Source organism: Bos indicus x Bos taurus, chromosome 16 (assembly GCF_003369695.1).
Source record: "Bos indicus x Bos taurus breed Angus x Brahman F1 hybrid chromosome 16, Bos_hybrid_MaternalHap_v2.0, whole genome shotgun sequence".
In the NCBI taxonomy this organism is placed as follows: Eukaryota; Metazoa; Chordata; class Mammalia; order Artiodactyla; family Bovidae; genus Bos; species Bos indicus x Bos taurus.
Window position 1 is genome coordinate 7,155,834 of NC_040091.1, and position 12,835 is coordinate 7,168,668.

Sequence of the window (12,835 nt, forward strand, 5' to 3'; positions counted from 1 at the left end):
TACACAGAAGAACTGTACAAAAAAGATCTTCATGACCCAGATAATCACGATGGTGTGATCACTGACCTAGAGCCAGACATCCTGGAATGTAAAGTCAAGTGGGCCTTAGAAAGCATCACTACGAACAAAGCTAGTGGAGGTGATAGAATTCCAGTTGAGCTATTCCAAATCCTGAAAGATGATGCTGTGAAAGTGCTGCACTCAATATGCCAGAAAATTTTGAAAACTCAGCAGTGGCCACAGGACTGGTAAATGTCAGTTTTCATTCCAATTGCAAAGAAAGGCAATGCCAAAGAATGCTCAAACTACCGCACAATTGCACTCATCTCACATGCTAGTAAATTAATGCTCAAAATTCTCCAAGCCAGGCTTCAGCAATATGTGAACTGTGAAATTCCTGATGTTCAAGCTGGTTTTAGAAAAGGCAGAGGAACCAGAGATCCAATTGCCAACATCCGCTGGATCATGGAAAAAGCAAGAGAGTTCCAGAAAAACATCTATTTCTGCTTTATTGACTCTACCAAAACCTTTGACTGTGTGGATCACAATAAACTGTAGAAAATTCTGAAAGAGATGGGAATAACAGACCACCTGATCTGCCTCTTGAGAAATCTGTATGCAGGTCAGGAAGCAACGGTTAGAACTGGACATGGAACAACAGACTGGTTCCAAATAGGAAAAGGAGTTCGTCAAGGCTGTATATTGCCACCCTGTTTATTTAACTTATATGCAGAATACATCATGAGAAATGCTGGACTGGAAGAAACACAAGCTGGAATCAAGATTGCCGGGAGAAATATCAATAACCTCAGATATGCAGATGACACCACCCTTATGGCAGAAAGTGAAGAGGAACTAAAAAGCCTCTTGATGAAAGTGAAAGTGGAGAGTGAAGAAGTTGGCTTAAAGCTCAACATTCAGAAAACGAAGATCATGGCACCCGTCCCGTCACTTCATGAGAAATAGATGGGGAAACAGTGGAAACAGTGTCAGACTTTATTTTTCTGGGCTCCAAAATCACCACAGATGGTGACTGCAGCCATGAAATTAAAAGACACTTACTCCTTGGAAGGAAAGCTATGACCAACCTAGATAGCATATTCAAAAGCAAAGATATTACTTTGCCAACAAAGGTCCGTCTGGTCAAGGCTATGGTTTTTCCTGTGGTCGTGTATGGATGTGAGAGTTGGACTGTGAAGAAGGCTGTGCTCCGAAGAATTGATGCTTTTGAACTGTGGTGTTGGAGAAGACTCTTGAGAGTCCCTTGCACTGCAAGGAGATCCAACCAGTCCAGTCTGAATGAGATCAGCCCTGGGATTTCTTTGGAAGGAATGATGCTAAAGCTGAAACTCCAGTACTTTGGCCACCTCATGCGAAGAGTTGACTCATTGGAAAAGACTCTGATGCTGGGAGGGATTGGGGGCAGGAGGAGAAGGGGACGACAGAAGATGAGATGGCCAGATGGCATCACTGACTCGATGGATGTGAGTCTGAGTGAACTCTGCGAGTTGGTGATGGACAGGGAGGCCCAGCGTGCTGTGATTTGTGGGGTCGCAAAGAGTCGGACACGACTGAGAGACTGATCTGATCTGAACCACCTGGCGAGTTCCTTTTTCAGTATCCTATTATTTTGCTTTTTCATACTGTTCATGGGGTACTCAAGGCAAGAATAACGAAGTGGTTTTCCATTCCCTTCTCCAGTGGACCACATTCTGTCAGACCTCTCCACCATGACCCGCCCTTCTTGGGTGGCCCCACATGGCATGGCTTAGTTTCATTGAGTTTCATGGCATTGCTTAGTTTCATTGAGTTAGACAAGGCTGTGCACCATGTGATTAGATTGACTAGTTTTCTGTGATTATGGTTTCAGTGTGTCTGCCTTCTGATGCCCTCTCGCAACACCTACCATCTTACTTGGGTTTCTCTTACCTTGGACGTGGGGTATCTCTTCATGGAAGCTCCAGCAAAGCACAGCCACTGCTCATTACCTTGGACGAGGATTATCTCCTCTCCAGAAAGAATGAAGGGATGGAGGCAAACCAAAAACAATACCCAGTTGTGGATGTGCCTGGTGATGGAAGCAAGGTCCAATGCTGTACAGAGCAATATTACATAGGAACCTGGAATGTTAGGTCCATGAATTAAGACAAATTAGAAGTGGTCAAACAGGAGATGGCAAGAGTGAACGTTGACATTCTAGGAATCAGTGAACTAAAATGGACTGGAATGGGTGAATTTAACTCAGATGACCATTATATCTACTACTGTGGGCAGGAATCCCTTAGAAGAAATGGAGTAGCCATCATGGGCAACAAAAGAGTTCGAAATGCAGTACTTGGATGCAATCTCAAGAACACCAGAATGACCTCTGTTCGTTTCCAAGGCAAACCATTCAATATGACAGTAATCCAAGTCTATGCCCCGGAGAAGGCAATGGCAACCCACACCAGTACTCTTGCCTGGAAAATCCCATGGACGGAGGAGCCTGGTAGGCTGCAGTCCATGGGGTCGCTAAGAGTCGGACATGACTGAGCGACTTCACTTTCACTTTGCACTTTCATGCTTTGGAGGAGGAAATGGCAACCCATTCCAGTGTTCTTGCCTGGAGAATCCCAGGGACGGCGGGGCCTGGTGGGCTGCCGTCTATGGGGTTGCACAGAGTCGGACATGACTGAAGCGATTTAACAGCAGCAGCATGTATGTCTATGCCCCAACCAATAATGCTGAAGAAGCTGAAGTTGAATGGTTCTATGAAGACCTACAAGACCTTTTAGAACTAACACCCCAAAAGATGTCTTTTTCATTATAGGGGACTGGAATGCAAAAGTAGGAAGTCAAGAACACCTGGAGTAACAGGCAAATTTGGCCTTGGAATACAGAATGAAGCAGGGCAAAGGCTAATAGAGTTTTGCCAAGAGAAAGCACCAGTCATAGCAAACACCCTCTTCCAACAGCATGAGAAGACTCTACACATGGACATCACCATATGGTCAACACTGAAATCAGATTGATTATATTCTTTGGAGCCAAAGATGGAGAAGTTCTATACAGTCAGCAAAAACAAGACTAGGAGCTGACTGTGGCTCAGATCATGAACACCATATTGCCAAATTCGACTGAAATTGAAGAAAGTAGGGAAAACTACTAGACCATTCAGGTATGACCTAAATCAAATCCCTGATGGTTATACAGTGGAAGTGAGAAATAGATTTAACGGACTAGATCTGATAGATAGAGTGCCTGAATAACTATGGACGGAGGTTTGTGACATTGTACAGGAGACAGGGATCAAGACCATTCCCATGGAAAAGAAATGCAAAAAAGCAAAAATGGCTATCTGGGGAGGACTTACAAACAGCTGTGAAAAGAAGAGAAACGAAAAGGAAAAGAGAAAAGAAAAGATATAAGCAGCTGAATGCAGAGTTCCAAAGAATATCAAGGAGAGGTAAGAAAGCCTTCTTCAGTGATCAATGCAAAAAAATAGAGGAAAACAACAGAATGGGAAAGACTAGAGGTCTCTTCAAGAAAACTAGAGATACCAAGGAAACATTTCATGCAAAGATGGACCCGATAAAGGACAGAAATGGTATGGACCTAAAAGAAGCAGAAGATATTAAGAAGAGTTGGCAAGAATACACAGAAGAACTATACAAAAAATATCTTCACGACCAAGATAATCACGATGGTGTGATCACTCACCTAGAGCCAGACATCCTGGAATGTAAAGTCAAGAGGGCCTTAGAAAGCATCACTACGAACAAAGCTAGTGGAGGTGATGGAATTCCAGTTGAGCTCTTTCAAATCCTGAAAGATGATGCTGTGAAAGTGCTGCACTCAGTATGCCAGCGAATTTGGAAAACTCAGCAGTGGCCTCCGGACTGGAAAAGGTCAGTTTTCATTCCAATCCCAAAGAAACGCAATGCCAAAGAATGCTCAAGCAACCACACAATTGCACTCATCTCACACACTAGTAAAGTATGCTCAAAATTCTCCAAGCCAGGCTTCAGCAATATGTGAACCGTGAACTTCTAGATGTTCAACCTGGTTTTGCAAAAGGCAGACGAACCACCAGAGATCAAATTGCCAACATGTGCTGGATCATGGAAAAAGCAAGAGAGTTCCAGAAATACATCTATTTCTGCATTATTGACCATGCAAAACCTTTCACTGTGTGGATCACAATAAACTGTGGAAAATTCTGAAAGACATGGGAATACCAGACCACCTCAGCTGCCTCTTGAGAAACCTATATGCAGGTCAGGAAGCAACGGTTAGAACTGGACATGGAACAACAGACTGTTTCCAAATAGGAAAAGGAGTACGTCAAGGCTGTATATTGTCACCCTGTTTATTTAACTTCTATGCAGAGTACATCATGAGAAATGCTAGGCTGAAAGAAGCACAAGCTGGAATCAAGATTCCCGGGAGAAATATCAATAACATCAGATATGCAGATGACACCACCCTTATGGCAGAAAGTGAAGAGGAACTAAAAAGCCTCTTGATGAAAGTGAAAGAGGAGAGTGAAAAAGTTGGCTTAAAGCTCCACATTCAGAAAACTTAAGAACATGGCATCTGGTCCCATCACTTCATGTGGGATAGCTGGGGAAACAGTGAAAACAGTGTCAGGCTTTATTTTATTGGGCTCCAAAATCACTGCAGATGGTGACTGCAGCCTTGAAATTAAAAAAGGCTTACTCCTGGGAAGGAAAGTTATGACCAACCTAGACAGCGTATTCAAAAGCAGAGACATTAGTTTGCCAACGAAGGCCTGTCTACTCAAATCTATGGTTTTTCCAGTGATCATGTATGGATGTAAGAGTGGGACAGTGAAGAAAGCTGAGTGCTGAAGAACTGATGCTTTTGAACTGTGGTGTTGGAGAAGACTCTTGAGAGTCCCTTGGACTGCAAGGAGATCCAACCAGTCCATTCTAAAGGAGATCAGCCCTGGGTGTTCTTTGGAAGGAATGATGCTAAATCTGAAAAAAACTCCAGTACTTTGGCTACCTCATAGGAAGAGTTGACTCATTGGAAAAGACTCTGATGCTGGGAGGGATTGGGGCAGGAGAAGAAGGGGATGACACTGGAAGAGATGGCTGTATGGCATCACTGACTCAATGGACGTGAGTTTGAGTGAACTCCTGGAATTGGTTGATGGACAAGGAGGCCTGGCATGCTGCCATTCATGGAGTCGCAAAGAGTCGGACATGAATGAGCAACTGAACTGAACTGAACTTAGATCTCCTGGACAAGGAAATGCAACCCACTCCACTAATTTTGCCTGGAGAGTCCTATGGATAGAGGAATCTGGAGGGTTAGAGTCCATAGGTTGGCAAAGGGTTGGACACAAGTAAAGTGACTTAGCACAAACATGTTACCAGTTTGTTTACTATAATGATCGACTCTGAGAGTGGAACAAAATAATGGTTTCAGTGTGAAACCATCTTTAGAAGTGAAGGGAAATTTGTGTCAAAAATATTGAACACCCTCTGGCTAAAACAATGGATCTAGAAGGTGTTCAGTTCAGTCACTAAGTCCTGTCTGTCTCTTTGTGACCCCATGGACTGCATCAGGCCAGGCCTCCCTGTCCATTACCAACTCCCAGAGTTTACTCAAACTCATGTCCATTGAGTCAGTGATGCCATACACCATTCTCATCCTTTGTGGTCCTCTTCTTCTCCCACCTTCAGGGTCTCCCTTCCAGCATCAGGGTGTTTTCAAATATGTCAGTTCTTCCCATCAGGTGGCCAAAGTATTGGAGTTTCAGCTTCAACATCAGTCCTTCCAATGAATATTCAGGACTGATTCCATTTAGGATGGACTGGTTGGATCTCCTTTCAGTCCAAGGGACTCTCAAGAGTCTTCTCCAACACCACAGTTCAAAAGCATTGATTCTTTGGCACTCAGCTTTCTTTATAGTCCAACTCTCATATCCATACATGACTACTGGAAAAACCATAGCCTTGACTAGGCGGACCTTTGTTGGCAAAGTAATGTCTTTGCTTTTTAATATGCTATCTAGTTTGCTCATAACTTTTCTTCCAAGGAATAAGTGTCTTTTAATTTCATGGCTGCAATCACCATCTGCAGTGATTTGGGAGCCCCCAAAAAATAAAGTCTGCCACGGTTTCCCCATTTATTTGCCATGAAGTGATGGGACCACAGATTCCATAATCGTCATTTTCTGAATGCTGAGTTTGAAGACAACTTTTCACTCTCCTCTTTCACTTTTATCAAGAGGCTCTTTAGTTCTTCTTCGCTTTCTGCCATAAGGGTGATGTCATCTGCATATCTGAGGTTATTGAAATTTCTCCCACCAATCTTGATTCCAGCTTGTGCTTCATTCTGCCCAGCATTTTTCATGATGTACTCTGTGTATAAGTTAAATAAACAAGGTGACAACATAAAGCTGTGACGTACTCCTTTTCCTATTTGGAACCAATCTTTAGTTCCATGTCCAGTTCTAACTGTTCCTTCCTGACCTGCATACAGATTTCTCAAGAGGCAATCAGGTGGTCTGGTATCCCCATGTCTTTCAGAATTTTCCACAGTTTATGGTGATCCACAGAGTCAAAGGCATCAGTATAGTCAATAAAGCAGAAATATAATTTTTTCTGGAACTCTCTTGCTTTTTTGATGATCCAACAGATGTTGGCAATTTGATCTCTGGTTCCTCTGCCCTTTCTAAAACCAGTGATTTACATATAAAATTCCACGATTTGCATGTTAAAAGAGGGAGGATTTGGTGGAAACTATTAGATAAGAAATTGATCTTCCTGAGTTTAGCGTTTTATCAGTTGATGCAATTAACTAACTTCTTTGTCTGCTGCTGCTGCTGCTTCATTGCTTCAGTCGTGTCTGACTCTGTATGACCCCATAGACAGCAGCCCACCAGGCTCCCCTGTCCCTGGGATTCTCCCGGCAAGAACACGGGAATGGGTTACCATTTCCTTCTCCAAGGCATGAAAGTGAAAAGGGAAAGTGAATTCGCTCAGTGGTGGCAGACTCTTAGCGACCCCATGGACTGCAGCCTACCAGGCTCCTCCATCCATGGGATTTTCCAGGCAAGAGTACTGGAGTGTGTCACCATTGCCTTCTCCAGTTCCTAGTCTATGTGTGTATAAATATATACATACATCTCATAAGAATATATAAATACATGTTTTAAATATATAATCAATATATGTAAGAAAATATACCATTTTTATATTGAAAAGGGGGAAATTAGTAAAGAACAATTATTGTTTAATTAAACTTATATAAAAGTATACCCTAAAAATGGTAAAGAACCTTCCTGCCAATACTAGACTCATAAGAGACACAGGTTCAGTCCCTGGGTTGGGAAGATCACCTAGAGAAGGAAATGGCAACTCACTCCAGTATTGTTGCCTGGAAAGTCCCATGGACAGAGGAGCCTGGCAGGCTACAGTCCATGGGGTGATAAAGGGTGAGACACAACTGAGCCCATGATGGATGTTTACCCTAGGAAAAAGATAAATTTATATTTGTTTGGACATGTATATAAGAAAGAGAAATGTATCACTGGTAATGTAAGCACATAAGCATTTTTATTGTAAATTAATGTTTTAAACCCAATTTTGCATAAAACAATGCATTACTGCACACTGAGAGAGAATTCCAGATGATGAGAGAAGACCCCCTTAAGCATTTGGCTGAATACTGACCAGTATATGTGCCTGAGGTCAGGGAAAACCACCTGAAGGATTGGGTGTAACAGGGCAGAGCCTCCACACAAGGACAGTCATGTGTGTGTTCCCATCCCCCAGATTGGAAAATCTCAAAGTTTACAGGGTATTGTACATGGAGGGTTTTGCCACAGTAGTAGGAAATAATTAGTCTAAAGCAAAACACTTCAAAAGTTCCAAATAACAAGTCCTATTAACTAGATCCAGAGGATCAAAAGGAATTTCTTATAAACTAGATCCAGAGGATCAAAAGTTTCAAAGGAATTTTAATAAGTCTCAAAATTAAGTATGAGGATATTTGTAGAAGTCAGTATATATACTATCCACTATGTAAAATTTACAGTGTCAGAGAACCAGTGAAAAATTACCAAGCAAGTATTAGAAATAGTAAGCACTGACATTAAAAGAATTATTATATTGTTATTGCCTCTGTCCAAAAAGTAGATACAAAGAAGATTAAAAGTAATGCAAATCAGAGTTTCAGACTTCTAGAGATGAAAATTAAATGTCCAAGTTGAAAATAAATTGGATGTAACTAAAAATAAACTAAATATTGTAAGAAAAAATTAATGAAAGACATTACTTTGCCAACAAAGGTCCGTCTAGTCAAGGCTATGGTTTTTCCTGTGGTCTTGTATAGATGTGAGAGTTGGCCTGTGAAGAAGGCTGAGCACCGAGATGCTTTTGAACTGTGGTGTTGGAGAAGACTCTTGAGAGTCCCTTGGACTGCAAGGAGATCCAACCAGTCCATTCTGAAGGAGATCAGCCCTGGGATTTCTTTGGAAGGAATGATGCTAAAGCTGAAACTCCAGTACTTTGGCCACCTCATGTGAAGAGTTGACTCATTGGGAAAGACTCTGATGCTGGGAGGGATTGGGGGCAGGAGGAGAAGGGGACGCCAGAGGATGAGATGGGTGGACGGCATCACTGACTCAATGGACGTGAGTCTGAGTGAACTCCGGGAGTTGGTGATGGACAGGGAGGCCTGGCGTGCTGCGATTCATGGGGTCACAAAGAGTCGGACATGAGTGAGTGACTGAACTGAACTGATCTGAATTAAACTAAATATTGTAAGAAAAATTTAATAAACAATAGTGCATCCATGTGTGTTCTCACTCATGGCTGACTTTTTGGACCCCATGAATTGTAGCCTGCCAGGCTTCTTTGTCCGGGATTCTCCAGGCAAGAATACTGGAGTGGGTTGTCATTTCCTCCTCCATAAGCAAAGGGGTAAATAAACTTTACTATTTTCATACTAAGTAATAGAAGAGTACAAAAGAATGAATGATTAACATATGCAACATGAACAAATCTCAAATATGCCTAAAGAAAGAAGATAGACAAAAAGGATATTTATGTGTAGTTGAACATATACAAAATTACAGAAAAATGCAAAATAATTCATGGTGACAACAGATTAGTTGTTGCCTGGCATTAGTGGAGTAGGTAAATATGTAAAGCATACATTAAAAAAGATCATGAGGAAACTTTTTGTCATAGAAAGTATAAATACTTACCTGAGGAAAGTTTTTGTCAATAGAAAGTATAAATACTTTCATATATATAAATTCATAGGCTTTTCCTATGAATTACGTTAGGATTTTCCTATTTCTTCAAACTTGTTTTCTAAAGACTTGAATTACTGGTGTAATGTTCAAAGGAGCATTTTTACAGTTTACCACTTTAAAGACTTATATAACCTCATTTTTTATATAATGGCATTGATTTAATGGCAAGACTTGGAGTTCATCATTATTATCTATAACATTGCAGCCATATATGATTGAAAAAAATTTTTTCTCTGGGTCACTTACATATTTTCTGATCTTTAGAGCAGGGTTTATAACTTCTGTTCATCCAGATTATCTCTTCAAAGACTCAGCACTCAGTCTAAGAACTGAATATGATGCTTACCTTCAGGTCACTTGCTTGACTCTGGTGACCATTCCTCTTTGCCGATCCTTTCAGGGGTAACCACTATCTTGAATTTTACATTGAAAATTCATTTACCATTAATTTAAGCTTTTCCAAATGAACTGAGAAATTTTATATGATTTTTCTGTTTTTTTCCATATCTCCTAGTGTTATATGTGTATGCTAAGTCACTTTAGTTGTATCTAACTCTTTGAAACCCTGTGGACTCTTGCCTGCCAGGCTCCTCTGTCCATGAGATTCTCCAAGCAAGAACACTGGTGTGGGTTGCTGTGCCCTCCTCCAGGGTATCTTCCCAACCCAGGTATTGAACCCATGTCTCATATCTCTTGCTTTGGCAGGTGGGTTCTGTACCACAAGCACCACCTGGGAAGCCCTGTTGTTACATGTGTAAAAACAACTTGGCAAATAACTAATAACTTAATATCTGCATTGTAGGGTGATGTTTTCAGTTTTATAAAATTGGATTGGGCCAAACTATCTTTCTAATCACTTGGACCTCCATCCACACCCAACAGAAAACGAATGAGTGTAACATTAGTGCTCTATTTCTCTGCTGTGTCTTAGTGTTGTCTGACTTGATTTGTTCCACCAATTTGCTAAGTGTAAAATGATAGCTCTCTGTATTTTCATCCTGTACTTTCCTTATCACTAGTGATGCTAATCACTTTTTCATAAGGTCATGACCTTTTCAAATTTTCTTCTCTAAATCCTGGATCAAGTTTTCCCCCACATTTTTCTAATTTTAAAGTTTAAAACCTTTGTTCCTGTAGGCTGGTACTAAGCCTTTGTCAGGTCTTCGTTGGTGGCTCAGTGGTAAAGAATCTACCTTCAGTGCAGGAGACATGGGTTTGATCCTTGTGTTCGGAAGATCCCCCAGAGAAGGGAATGGAAACCCACTCCAGTATTATTGCCTGGGACACCCCATAGACAGATGAGCCTGGCGGGCTACAGTCCATGGGATTGCAAAAGACTTAGACATGACTTAGTGACTAAACAACAACAAAAGCCTTTGTCAGTTTAGTGAATTCCAAATACATTCTTCCACTTAAGAGGTTCTCTTCCTCTTTTATTATAAAAAGGAAGACAACTGCTGCATGGCAAGAGGGCACCAGAGATCTGCATGAGGTCACCTCCAGCCCCAAGCAAGGTATTGATTTAGGCTGAGGAAATAACCACCTCAATGGTGAGAGGAAATGGTACTTGGTCACATAAGGTTGGCAATAGTGTCTATCCCCAAGAGCCACGCTGGGAATCTTGTAATTCATTTGTCTTTGGGTAAACCCTGGAGAAGGAAATGGCTACCCATTCCAGTATCCTTGCCTGGAGAACTCCATGGCCTGGCAGGCTACAGTCCATGGGGGTGCAAAGAATCTGACATGACTGAATGACTAACAATTATACTACTTAGTGTAAGTAAGACATAGTGACTAAACAACAAACAGGGTACTCAGAAGAGTCTGGTTTCAGCACTAGGGCATCCTTTTAGCTTTAAACTAAATCCTGCCTATGGTTCTGTGTGTGTTAGTTGCTGTCATGTCCAGCTCTTTGCAATCCTGTGGACTGTAGCCTGCCAGGCTCCTCTGTCCATGGAATTTCCCAAGCAAGAATACTGCAGTAGATTGCCATTTCCTTCCCCAGGTGATCTTCCTTACCCAGGGATCGAACCAGCTCTCCTGTATTGCAAGTAGATGCTTCACTGTGGAGTCACCAGGGAAGCCCATGATTCTGCAAAACCAATGTTAAAAGCAAAAACTGAAAGGTGAACACATCACATTTCCAAGAAAACCAACTACATTCCCATTAAAAAACAAACAACAAACAAACAAAAAACCTTCCATTGGCATTTATGGGACACAGACAGATACAGTCTACAATACAGTGAAATTCACAAGGTCTGATGAAATAAAAACTCTTTTACATGTATAAAAGCTTAAGGAATTTGTAACCAGCACACCTGCACTTCATGAAATCTTAAATAAATTGGTTCAGATGTAAAGTTAATATTAATTCTGTGGGTAAATACATAATACTGTTTCTTCATTAAAAACCTTTTAACAAATATTAACTATTTGAATAACAGTGGTAACAATAAAATGTGAGGTTTCTAACCAAAGTAGGACTAAATGTGTGAAAGTAATGGCAAAATGACCAGGAAAAGAGACAGGGAGGTACATTATGGGAAGTTCCTTTTACTATATGTGAAGAGTAATATTACTTGAAGGCAAACAGTTATATGTTGAATATACATATTATTAAAGCAAAGCAACCACTAAGATAGCAAAACCCAAACTGACAGCTAATAAGCAAAAAAAAAAAAAAAAAAAAAAGGAAGATGAAGACAAAGTGGAATTGTAAAAAAGAAAAAACAAACTTTAATTCTAAAGGAGGCAGGAAAGGAGAAATGCACAGAGCAAAACAAAAAAAAAAATATAAAACACAAAAAATGAATGTATCCTATTTATTTTTAATTCATACAAACTTCTGGAAAATGCAAACCAACTGACAGTGATGAAAGCAGATCATTGATGTCCTGGGCAGGAAGGGAAAGGCAAGAATGAGGATTACCAAGGAGCACAGGAAACTTTGGAGGGTGATGGTATGGTCATATCTTGATTGTGATGTTGGTGTTTATTTATGTAGATGACCAACCTTGGCAGTGGTTATAATCACTTTAAGACAACGTTGTTGTTCAGTTGCTAAGTAGTGGCTGAATCTTTCACAACCACATGGACTGTAGCCCTTCAGGCTCCTCTGCCCATGGGATTTCCCAGGCAAGAATACTGGAGTGGGTTGCCATTTCCTTCTCCACAGGATCTTCCTGACCCAGGGATCAAAACACACATCTCTTAGGTCTCCTGTGTTGGCAGGTGGTTTTCTTTACCACTAAGCCACTTAGGGATGCCCTTAAGCTTGTATAAAATACTGGAAAAGACAGTATCATGCATTAATCCTGAATAGTATAGATCAGAATTTCCCTTTATAAAATCATTAATTATGCAGTATATTTAAATCACACTTTTATTTTATAATATATCCTAGTATTGAACAAATGCCATGTTGTAATGAGCTTGTTGTATGATTAATAATATTTCTTGACCTAATAGCACACTTCATGGGAAATAGATGGGGAAACAGTGTCAGACTTTATGTTTTGAGGCTCCAAAATCACTGCAGATGGTGACTGCAGCCATGAA